The sequence below is a fragment of the Manis pentadactyla genome, chromosome 1 (assembly GCF_030020395.1).
Source record: "Manis pentadactyla isolate mManPen7 chromosome 1, mManPen7.hap1, whole genome shotgun sequence".
In the NCBI taxonomy this organism is placed as follows: Eukaryota; Metazoa; Chordata; class Mammalia; order Pholidota; family Manidae; genus Manis; species Manis pentadactyla.
In genome coordinates this window covers 222,666,878-222,678,946 of record NC_080019.1, presented here as the reverse complement: position 1 = coordinate 222,678,946, position 12,069 = coordinate 222,666,878, and positions in this window count along the sequence as shown.

The window sequence follows — 12,069 nt, the reverse complement described above, 5'->3', positions numbered from 1 at the left end:
TGCAAATCTTAGGCTCCCTGAATCTGCATCTTTTGCTCTGTAACTCTGTAGGTGCCTACCATTCTGAGTCTGGGCTCCAGTCTGTCTTTCTCTGATCAATGGGATATTATTGCACTCCTCATGTAAGCAGAGACTCGAAAAGCTTATGTGTATCTCCGTTTTTTCTCTTGTAAAACTGGGCTGTTCACCTTTGCAAGTCTGCCTAGCCATGAAGAACCTGGGCTGGCCAGTTGGAGGGATATGAGAGATACAGGGAGCAAATGGCCTAGTTTGCTCCAGCTGACCCTGCATGAACAACATGGCCAGCTGCCCACCACATCTGTGAACGAGAATAGTGAGGACTAAAAGAACCACCCGGCATGACTAGCCAATCACAGAATGAGGAGTCGGAGACATGCTTATACTTCTAAGCCACAAATAGTTGGGGTGGTCTGTTACGCAGCAAAAGCTACCCGATACACTAACACACCATTTGTTTACTTAATTGCTATATGCACTCTCTCTCTCCCCCAGTGGGACAGTGAGTCCCAAGAGGGTAGGGATTTTTATCTGTTTTGTTCAGAGCCATGCCCTATGTCTAGAACATAGCCTGGCAGACACTGCCCTTCCAAAGTGGCACTTGAGTGGATGTTTAACAAATGGTAGCAATTAGAATGATAATGTTAAATCTTCTTACTCCAGAGTAAACATTTTCTCTCAGGGGTTTCTGTTATTTTTCCTGCTGATATTGTCCAACAAAGGGGACAAAGTAAAGTGCTTCTCTTTCTAGTATATGTTGGGGGATGAGAGTTGGCAATGATGTCAAGTAACAGCTTCATCCTTTTTCTTTGCAAAGTGACTTGGGCTTGTGGGTATTACGGAGACACAGCCTCGGGCTCTTCTTTTGTTAGCTCTGCATGTGCCACCCTAGCAGCCCCTGTGGGTGTAGCTGAGCTGATATTTATGTATGCAGGTGGAGCAAAGAGACTTGCTACCAAGGGTCCAGAAGGCAGACTTACAGCAGAGATAATTTTCTTTCAAAACAACCAACACATCTGAAGTAATTGATTTGTTATTGGATTGTCTGCTTTACTGATCTCTTCTCTACCAGCCTGTAAGTTCCATGAAGGAAGGGACCCCTTATACTTTATTCACCACAATACCTGCACCACCTACTACAGGGACCTACAGGACTACAGCAAACCTGCAGGGAGCCCGGCACTATGGTGGCACTTCATAAAGGCACAATTACTCTCACTTTTGGGCAAATAGTGACAAGTAAAATTGTATTGAGCCATCACTGTGCACCAGGCATGGATCTACACATGTGAGGCATGAGTCTACTGTGGAGGGAGGTGCTACGACACGTCCCGTTATACGGATGAGGAATCAGAAACACAGTAAACCTCTCCTGGAAGACCGTGACACCCCTTGGATAGTCACGCTCCCTCTGAATCTCTGCCCCCCATCTGTAATTTAAGGAGGTCAGGTTAGAGTAACCCTTCCTCCTTTGTGTTCGAAGGAGAACTATCCATGTGAGATGTTCTAGGGGACAAATAAAGCCTTCTGTGGTGAGCGGACTTGCGAGCCATACCACATCCCCTTGGCCCACCTTATTTCACTGTAGCTGTGTGGAAACTTCCATGCACATTGACAGAGTTTCATGTCAAGTGTTTTCTCAGGGTTTCTTTGCCACACTGCCTCCAAGCTTTCCGCAGAGCTGTGCAGGGCTGCTCTGCCAACAAGTGGGCGCAGTCTGGGATGCGGGGGGCACTGAATTCCCCAGGGGCAACCTTCACCCTAGGGAAGCTTCGATCTTTAGCAGGACAATTTTGAGGCACATTTTTTTTATGGTTCCTCAGAGGTTTTGCAGCAATACTGAGTTCCAGTTACTCACATTTGGAACTGGCTCATTAGCACACTCTCACAGGCTTTTGTGCTTCCTCTGTCTCATTCTCCCCACTGTTCCATTTTTGATCACTGAATCAACTCCCAAGTAAGCTGTACTTGAATCTGAGCCTTTGTCTCTGCCTTTGGGGGAATTTCAAACCAAGACATCTGGTCAAATCACTAGAGAAAACACTGCACGTCATGCTCCTCTTTCAGACATTCAAAATGCCAATGAACATACTCAGAGCTGAGAAGTCCTGCCATGAGGTAAAGGGGTCCATCCAGCTCTCGTTCGCTCTGGGCTCCCCAAGCTCATGGCCCACAGGCATGTTCACACTTACGATCTTCCAGGGTTCCCCAGAAGCATTCCATGAAAGAGGCTTTCAGCAATGCTGGGCTGTACAATCCATCTTCTTCCTCAAACTGACAGGTGGACACAGTCACCGCATGCCATTTCCTGGCATGGAGCCAACAGCCAAACAGAACTCCCCTCACAGGAGATGTTTCTCAGTGCCAGGGGGCAGAGCCTCCAGACGGGCCTCTCCGGAAACCCTCTCTTCACCTTTTCCTTATAAACGGGGTGGTCAGCCTGCTGGTGGGGCCAGGCGTGCTGGGCTGAGTGGGCTGGGGGTGCAGCTGTGGGTATCCTGAGACCAGGCTGAGGAAGCAGGAGCCCGGATGAGGTGGACAAGAAATGGATGCCAACCAGGCAGCTGCCTCCCCACGCTCTTTGGCTAATAAGCAGCCATGGGAGAATTTAATTGGCATGAGTCCAGAGGGGACAATTACTTCCTATGGTGGTGCAGAGAAGGGCCCTCGGGAGACCCAGCAATGGCAGGGCCAGGGGGATGTGCATGGAAACCTGAGAACTGGGCTTGGCGGTGGCCTCCCAGTGGAGGCCGGTGGGTGGGAGTGGAGAGTGACCAGCTGCTGACAACCCTCCTTCCCCCCTTGAAAGCTTGCATTTAAGTAACAACATTTGGGTTCTTAGATTTGGGGGATCAGGTTTACATGGGTTTGAGAGGAATGCTTGAAAATGTTATTACTCTCTTGCTTAAAATAATGAAACCAATGAAAATAATAACAACAATGGTAAGACCAGCTTCTGAATTCTTTGTGGAAGGATGAACACATACAGCCTTTCATCAGATCGTTTATAGTCAATGATCAGTCTCCATCCACGTTCCTCAACCGTGGCTGCTGGTCCTTGGGGCTGGGCAGTCTCTAAGGTGAAGGCTGTCCTGTGCCGTGGGCGAGTTTCACGGCATCTTTGGCTTCTACGCACTACATGCCAGAAGCATCTTTCTATTCCCAGATTGTGACAACCATAAATACTTTCAGACATTGCCAAATGTTCCTATAGGGGCAAAGTCAGTCACAGACGGGAGTTACTAGCCTATGTGCAGTAGAATAAAATGCTTAAAGCACATGTTTCCTCCAGGCTGTCTTTGTACAAATTCTGGCTCTGCCAAATATTAGCTTTGTGGCTTTAGGCAACATATTTAACTTCTTTGTGCCTCAGTTTCCCCTTCTGTACAATGGGGACAATAACAGATCCTGCCTGATGGGGTTATTGTGTAGATTGAATAAGTAAATACATGTCTGTATATAAGTATTTACAAACTGTCTAACATAGTCTAGCACATAGAAATTTCTCAATAAATGCAAGCTGTTATCATCATCATTCATTCTTTCTTTTTTTTTTTTGCTTTTCCACCTAGACTGCAAACCTTTTAAGTGCAGAGACCAAGCCTTTATATTTTTAAATTCATGATGTCCAGCACCGATATACCATAAAGACTGAGTTCAGGAAGAGAGGGAAGCTAGGAAGCAAAGAAAGCAGGAGCTTAGCAATGGAACTTCCAGTGAGAAGACCTGAGGGGAAAATAAAGACCCTGCCCCAGATAGCTGGCCTGTGCACCAGACCCTGGGGATGGAGCTCTCAGTTCAAACCAGGGCCCCTGGGGGAAGAGGGGACAGAGGAGAGATTCCACACGGAAAACCAGGGGATGTGTAAAGGAATCTGATGGCAAAGGTTCCAAGTGGTCAAACAGGTGCATGGGGACATGCCTGATGCTTTTTGGGGCTGGGGGCTGCAGGTGGGCTCTGTGCTGACTAGAAGTGACTGGTAGAGTGTGCAAGGAGACAGAGAGCAGGAATGTATGGTGTCTGTGTGTGCTTCAGAAGGACTCAAGTAGGCTCACCGCATATTTACTCCATTCACAAAGCTCATTCCTGGACTTGGGGTAGGAGGCCTTATATCCAGAGTTGAAACAATGCAGCAGAAGGGGACAGGGCTTCCCTTGGCCTCCCAGAGCAGTGTCTGCCTCTAAGTTCTGGGACAGGGGATGGCTGTGGAACAGCACTGTCCAGTTGGACTTTCTGCAATGTTGAAAATGTTCTGTGTTTGTGCAGATGGTAGTCAAATGTAGTCACGGAGCACTTGACTTGTGTCTAGTGGGACTAAGGAACTGAAATTTAAATGAAATACAATTTAGATTTAAATAGCCACATATGGCTAGCGCCTACCATACTGGACAGTACACGTCCAGAAGAAACCACATGCTTCTGGATACTGAGCCTCTCCAAGGACATCCTGAGAGATGGTGGGTTCACTGTTCTCAGTGGAGAAGGGTAAAGGTAAGTTCCTCTGACTCTCCACCCACATCCACCTGCTAGACAGGCTAAACACTGTCCTCTTCTGGACCTTTCCACTTTCCTGGGCCTCTAGGAACCTGGCGTGATGGAAGAGAAAGCGAGATAGAAGAAAGCGTGAGAGTAACGACTACTCTACTACTATTAACTGCTATGCTCACTAACAATGCTTACGGAGCACTCAGAATATGCCAAGTACTTTCCCCTGTCTTTCACATGGGCCATCCCTCCCGGGGTAAGTCTACTCATTATTCCTGTCTTACAGATGCAGAAACGGAGTTAAGGAGAGGTTATCCACAGTCAGCCGAGCAGGGCACTGTGGAGCTGGTTGGTAAATGGGTAGAATCGTAGACTTTGGAATTAGATAAACTCGATGTGAGACTGACTCAGAATCTTCTGGGTAAGGAGTCTATGAGAGAGTGTTGACTTTGGCTGCTTCCACAAAGAAGTCCTGGGGCTGAGGTTGGGGGTGGGAGAGATTTTTTTTCTTTTTTCTGCATTTATGTCTTTCTGTATCATATGATATATATATATTTTTTATGAGTACATGCTTAGATTTCAATCAACGAAAAGTATATCAGCAAAACTTATGTTGTTGTTGGGATTATGGGCCTTTTGATTTTTATTATTTTCTGTATTAAAACAGTTAAATTATTTTAAGGTGGGGAAAGGTCACTTTGTGCATGAGGGCCCCAGGGGTGAAGCGCAGGGCTCTTGACTGCTCTGTGGGTTTGCATTTTCCTCTGTCTAAAGACAGGACTGTCTCATTTCTACCCATTTCTGCTGGTGTTGGGTGTAGGGTGACAAACAGAGCCACTTTGTGCAGGACTGAGGGGTTTCCTGAGACGTGGCACTGGTAGTGCTAACTGGGAAAGTCCCAAACTGGGACATGCTGATGACCTCACTTGGAAGTGGGAAAAAGATGAGCCTTCCTGGAGACTGACTCGCATGGCTCCTGCAGGGGAAGAGCAGCTTGCCAGCCGGCCACTATGCAGGTGGAGAGAGGGGGTTGCCAGACTGAGGGTATGGCTTGTCTCCTGGCATTACTTCTTTATACTTGGAGGGTCTAGGCCAGCGTGCCCTGAGGAAGCACCAGGGGTTCCAGGAGGGGCTGTATGATCATTTCCGGGCCCTGGGCACTCTGCCCTGTATGGGCCCCTTTCTCGTTAAAAAAAAAAACATTAAACATTACATTTAAGACTGCATTTGTATAAAGATTAATATAATCCAGGCTCAATTCATTATTATCTATCCATTATTATTCCATTCCTTTTCTTCCACTGGTTTTAAAAGAAATTAAAATCAAAACACTTTTAGGAAACCTTAAAAAGTCTCACAGGCCCTAGACATGGTGTCTTTTGGGTCTAGTGGGCAAGTCGGCTCTGGTTCCAGGGCTTGAAGGAGAGGCTGGGAAAAGAGGAAGAACTCGGCCAGGAGTTCCTAACCTGGATGAACTTGGATGCAAAAACATGTGTGTTAATTTTCAACCAGCACTAACTGAAATTTAACATTTCCTTCTGCTATGGTGTAGGCAACAAATCACACCCACACGGCAGTACCTGCCACTCTGTCATCAGTAGACGGTACAGGTATTTTCAGACTCTATCACAATTTTGGGGCATATATTGAAATAGCATTTTCTCTCAGCACTTCTTCAAAATCAGGGTGGATGTTAGACTGACTGCAGGAGTATGTTATTTGACGAGTTACTTAGGAGGCTCACATACTATTCTATTATCGTAAATTTAAACACTGCGTCTTGATTTTTTTTTTTCTTTTATAATCCAATGTATTTTGTTTTATGCACTTCAAGCCCTTATTCTGAAAAGGGATCCTCAGGCTCCAGCTGACTGTCAAGAGGTCCATGTCAAAGAAACGGTGAAGAAACATACACCGAGTGTTCAACAGTCCATGCATCTGGCCCTTTCCTTAGTTCTGTCCCTTCAATAACAAACTTAGCCGTACCCACCTAACGGAGAGGTCCAGGACAGGGTTAAAGACGGGCTGCTGGAGGAGAAAGTCACACCCCAGATGTGCAGCCTAACAAGGTGTTAATTGGGAAGGGCTGAGCTGGCAGAGGGAGCCCAGACAGGTGGCACTGAGGGCTTTTTCCTTGAGGTCTGGTTGTTGACAGATCATCATCAACCCCTCCTCCTGCGTGGAAACAGGCTGAGTGCCTCCCTGGGAAACGCTTCTTTTGCAGAAAATCACACGGCTGTGGTCCTGGGGCAGACCCTGAATTTTAGTTTAATATGTGTCATTTATTTATTTGTTTTAAACCTTCGCTGAACACTACCTGTGAGCTATGCAATTTGCTGGCTCGTGCATTATCTCATTCAGGCCTCACAACACTTCCATGGGGAAGGAACTCTTATTAATTCTATTTTTACATATGAGGCAAGAGAAGGAGGTTCAAAAGGGCAAGCAACTTGCCTCAGTCCATGCAGGCAGCATGCGGCGGGGCTGGGTTCTAAACGTGGTCTGACTCTTCAGAAAATCTATTCCCTTGGAATTTCTGGATTGTTTGTTGCTTGTTTGGTTTTGCTCTACAGAATTTTCTTAATTTTGCGGGGATAGCACACCTCAGACATATCGGGCTATAGGCAGTGAGCACAGAAGCAGCTTGTGAACTAGTGGCCCAAGGTAAGGGAGAATGTGACTCTACACGAGCACAGTGGGGTCCTTCCGTGGATCCCAAGCCCCCTGAAGTGCAGCACAACCTGCATCACACCAAACCTTACTGCCCCACAGGCTGGACAGTAGACTGGACAGGTCATGTGTGTGTGTGTGTGTGTGTGTGTTTGCTGGTGGGATGCCGAGGCTCAGAGAGAAAGCTAACGCCTCATATTGCACATATCTTTGCATTTTTAATTAAAAAGTAAAAGGTACAAACTTCCAGTCATAAAATAATGAGTCACAGAGATGTAATGTACAGCATGGTGACTACAGTTTAGTAATATTCCATTGCATATTTGAAAGTTGGGAAGAGTAGGATCTTAAAAGTTCTCATCTGAAGGAAAAGAAAATATTATAACTAGGTATGGGAATGGATGCTAACTGGACTTATTGTGGTGATTGTTTCACAATATGTAAATATCAAATCATTATACTGTACACCTGAAACTCATCTAATGGTATCTGTTGACTGTACCTTACAAAAAATAAGGCATAGCAAAGAAAGTCACCTCTCTGTTCCCTGTAACTGCCTACCTCATCAAGTTCAAGTCTTCCACTGGTGGAACTTTGAGAGAAGTGACTGGTTTTTCTCTGGGACACTGTAGGTTGAACAGGTTTGCCATCAGTCGCTCTGTTCTGGGGTCAGCTTTTCTCTGCCCTCTCTTCAATCACCCAGAAATGTCTGTGCTCAGATGCAATGGCTCCACAAGGCACCTACCCTTTTCCACCATCTGTTTATATCCCAAAGAAAGGTTTGACATTGCAGAACACTGAAATTTAGAGTAAGGGGAATAAGGAACAATCCATTCTTTGTTTTAAATCAAGTTGTCATAATCCAAAGGCAAGCTCCAACTTTAATAACAAACACCCAGTGTTATGACATTTTACCTTTTCCAACTATTTATGTAGGCACAAATATTGTGTTTAAGTTTTAAACTATACAGTTAACATAAAACAGTCCACTCACTTAAATATAGTAAGAATAAAGCTTGTTATGCCTATTGTGTTTCCCTGTTAGGCGTCATTCTTTAAGTAGGTCACTCCACAAATGTCTGTGGACTGCTCAGTGTCAGACACTGTGCCTGGCACAGCATACCTTAAAATGACCAGAAACAGTCCTTGTGCTCTGAGCACAATAGAGAAACAGTAAGAAAAAAGTGGGAACCACTTTTACACTTATATGTGCTTTTCCATTTCTAACATTTCAAAAAAGAGGTATCAGACATGATTTGCATTGCCTTTTCATTCTCTGCTAAGCCCTGTTCCTTCAAATCAAGCTCTGATAGGGTCTAGAAGCTGTACCCTTGGAGTACAGCTTTTCAGCAGGATTAAGAACTTAGTCTGTGAAACACAGACATGAAAGTGGTGGAGAAAAACAGTATTGCTCCAAAGAAAGATAAAATGTGTGATGCTCAGGATTTGGCATCCTGACTTTTCATCCCACACTCAGATGGCAATTGGATTTTAACAAGGAGTGGGGTTTGTGGTTTGGGAAATACGGCATTTTTACTGTCTCGGGTCATATTTGAAATATTTGCAGGCATTCAAAATAGCGTAATGTTATTTTTTCCCTTGTCTTCAAAACAAACCCAGCAAGCTTTTATGAGTCGTAACAACAAGCATAAAATTGGGACACTGGAAAACCCACAGGCAGGGCTTTGGGAAACCCATTCTCTCTCAGGCCAAGTGTTTGGATTTGGGTGCAGAGGGTCCGGAGCTTCACGGGGGGCCCTGCCTGACCTTGAATGACTCTGGGATCCTGAAGGAAAAGGAAGGGGTTGGATTCCAGAGGCAAAGACACCTGGGATCTCCCACTCAGCCATTCTTCAGGTCAATGGCAGAAGGGTGCACAGGGGCTTTGGGACATTTTTTCTGGCCAAGATGTCCTGCTTCTTACTCTGGAAATTTCTTTGACAGAATAAATAACGATAATCCAGAGGCTTGCATTTATTTAAGTGACCAGTCCCCAAAGCCCACTGCCCTGGAATTCTGTCCTGTGAGCCATACTGTCTGGGGTAGGAGTAAACGCTAAAGCAAAGAAGGGAACTGGCCTGGGATGCAGGGACCTCCCCAGCTTTCTGTTCCTTAGAAAACTGAAGGGTAATCAGTTTCTGCCTGGGAGAAACTATGTAAGTTAAAATATATGCATATATAAATATATGGTAAATGCACAGTTACATAATACACAGCACATTAAGTCACGATTTCCTGAACACCTAACAAGCCAGACCTCAGTTAATCCTCACAGCAATCCTATGAACTGTGTGCTGTTCTTAGCCCAGGTTTACTGACAGAGAAAACTGACGCACAGGGAGGTTAGGTAAGTGGCCCGAGGTCACACAGAAGGCAGGAGAGCTGGGTTTTGGCTCTAGGCACCTGGCTGCAGGGAAGGCGTCTCTGAGCCCTACTCTAGGTTGCCATTATTCACCCTGGGCTTGTCTGTCAAGCCCAAATATAAATAAGTCCCTATCTCAGCTCTCCGAAATTCTGAAAAGTCGCCAGCAAAGCAAAGTGTTTGGCGGCATTCCTTCGATTTTCAGTTTAAAAAAAAAAAAAAAGTGAGTATGATTCTCAGATTATTTGGAAGCTCTGAAAGGGCAAACGAATCCCGAGTAAGTTGACAGGTTTTCCCTGTCGCAGCGCTACTACCGCATCCTCCAGCCGGGAGCAAAAGAAGACAGAGAGAGCAGAGAGAAAGCCGCTTGTTTATTTGACCCTGCTTTTTGAGATGATCTTTTCAAGCTTTTAAACTGCTGGTTTTAGAAATGGAGGAAGAAGACGGAAAAACAATGCAAAACTGCCTTCAAACTTGAAAAGGCCGAGTTTGAGTAGGTAGCGACCGAACTCAGCGAGCCGTGAGCCGCTGGGGCCGGCGGAGCTGGAGTGTGGGAGGACCCTCCCGGAGGAGGGCGATGCTTTCAGCATCCTGGGATAAAAGACTTGAGAAGAAAGGCGCCTCTCAATGAATGGTGCTCAAAGTGGGCTGGAAAACAGGGGAAACGGGCGCTCTCAATGAAAAGCCGAAAAAGCGCCTTTTCTGTGGATGCGCTCCCTGTGAAGTGCTGGCCCCCTGCCTCCCTGACCCCTTCTCCCGCTCATCTTGCTGGGCTCGGAGAAAAGGCTTCTTGTGATCCCATCTGCCTGCTGCTCATCCACGTTCTTTTATCTCTGCCCAGGGCCTGGCAGTTGGGCTGAGCTTCCAGCTGCCAGAAATTGGGGGTTTCACATCGAATATTCCCAAGATGGGCATCTGAGAAATGTCAGTCTGCGTCAAAATTGCCTTCTCAAACGAATACCCAGGAAGTTGTCTTTCCCTGGCAAGGCCAGGAAATAATTCTCTTTTCGAGACCATGCCAACGCAAACGCCAATCCACATTTGGGATGATCTGACTTAAAGGGACAGGGACCTCTTTGGCTTTACACACACACACACACAAACACTAAAAAAAAAAAAAGAAAAATAGTTTTAAAATGAAAAGATGATAATTAGCACTGTTTCCTTCTGAATAGTGCTTGGTCTAACAATGAAAACTGCACAGTAACAAATTCTTAAGAACAGTGTGTGTGGCTATTCTTAGAGAGAGGAGAGGAATTTGGAGGGAAGTAAAAAAAAAAATCACCAATAGGTAACACTTTTTGTGGTTGGCAAGCAAAAAAGACAACAGGGATGTGGATGGAGGTGAGAAGGTAAAGGACAGAAGGAAGGCTCTCTTACACAAATTTCACTCATCTTTAGAAAGTCCTCAAACACAGAGAGTAAGGCCCTTTTTGAGGGGGGAGAGCAGGCTCTTAAGTGTTTGAATGCACAGGAGAAACTGGGAGAAAATCTGATTTTTTAACATTACAGGAAATCTGGGCTTAAGAGGATAATTTAGAGTATTGGTGCTTTCACCCCAAAGATCACACAGGCTTCTTGCTATCTTGCAGAGGGAAATTCAGGGGCAGGGGTAGGCGGAGTTGCCTCAACTGCGCTGTAAGGACGTCTGCATACAGAGCAAGGCATCCGAAGGCCGTAAGAGGCCGGGCCCCGCCAACCTTGTTCGCTGCCAGTCCCCCTTACATGGCTGTCCTTTGTCAGCTGGATTTTTATCTGCGGGTGGGAATGGGAGGTGGGAGGGCTGGGAAGGGAGGAGGGTTAGGAGATCTGGGCTGGGAGGTGGTGGTGGGGCACAGGGCAGGTGGCGTCATCCCAACTGCGACCTTGGGATGAGGGCTTGGAGTTTAGAAGCCCTTGGCAGTCCTCTCCCCTCCTCCATTTCCCCTACCTTTTGTGGAGAATAAACAAATGGCTTCAGGTCATTTTATTTTCCCTTTCGGAGATTCTAATCCTCGAAGCTATTGAGGTCTTTCTTAGAAAAAACAAAACAATGAGAACCTAACACTCTAGCTACAGATTCTGCAAAGGACTGCTCTGGACCTCCAGGACGAAGTACCACCCTCGCCACGGCTCCAGTGGAGCGGGACTCCTTAAATGATCATGGAAAGAAGGACATTTCTGAAAGCGGAAGTGAGTGCGGTGAAAATTGCAGTGATGATACGCAGAGGATGTCACAGGCAAATCCAGGCATGTGGTCACTGCCCCCCCAAAGGCCCTGTGCCGTCAGGTCCACGCCCACCTCCTCAGCCTCCTTTCCTCTCCCTCTGCCCTCTGCGCCATCCACGCCGGATTTCCTCCTGGTTCGGTGTGCCCTGTCCCCCTCCTGGACCTTGAGGCAGCCTGCCAGGCACACTCTTCCTTGTCGTCTCACCTGGCCAGTGCCTGTTCACCTCTCCCTCCATCCTGTTCTTGCCCCAGGAAGCTCTTTGTGGTTCCCATGACCTTCCTGGGCCCCCGTGTTTCATGGCCCAAGGACGAAGGGGGAGAACCAA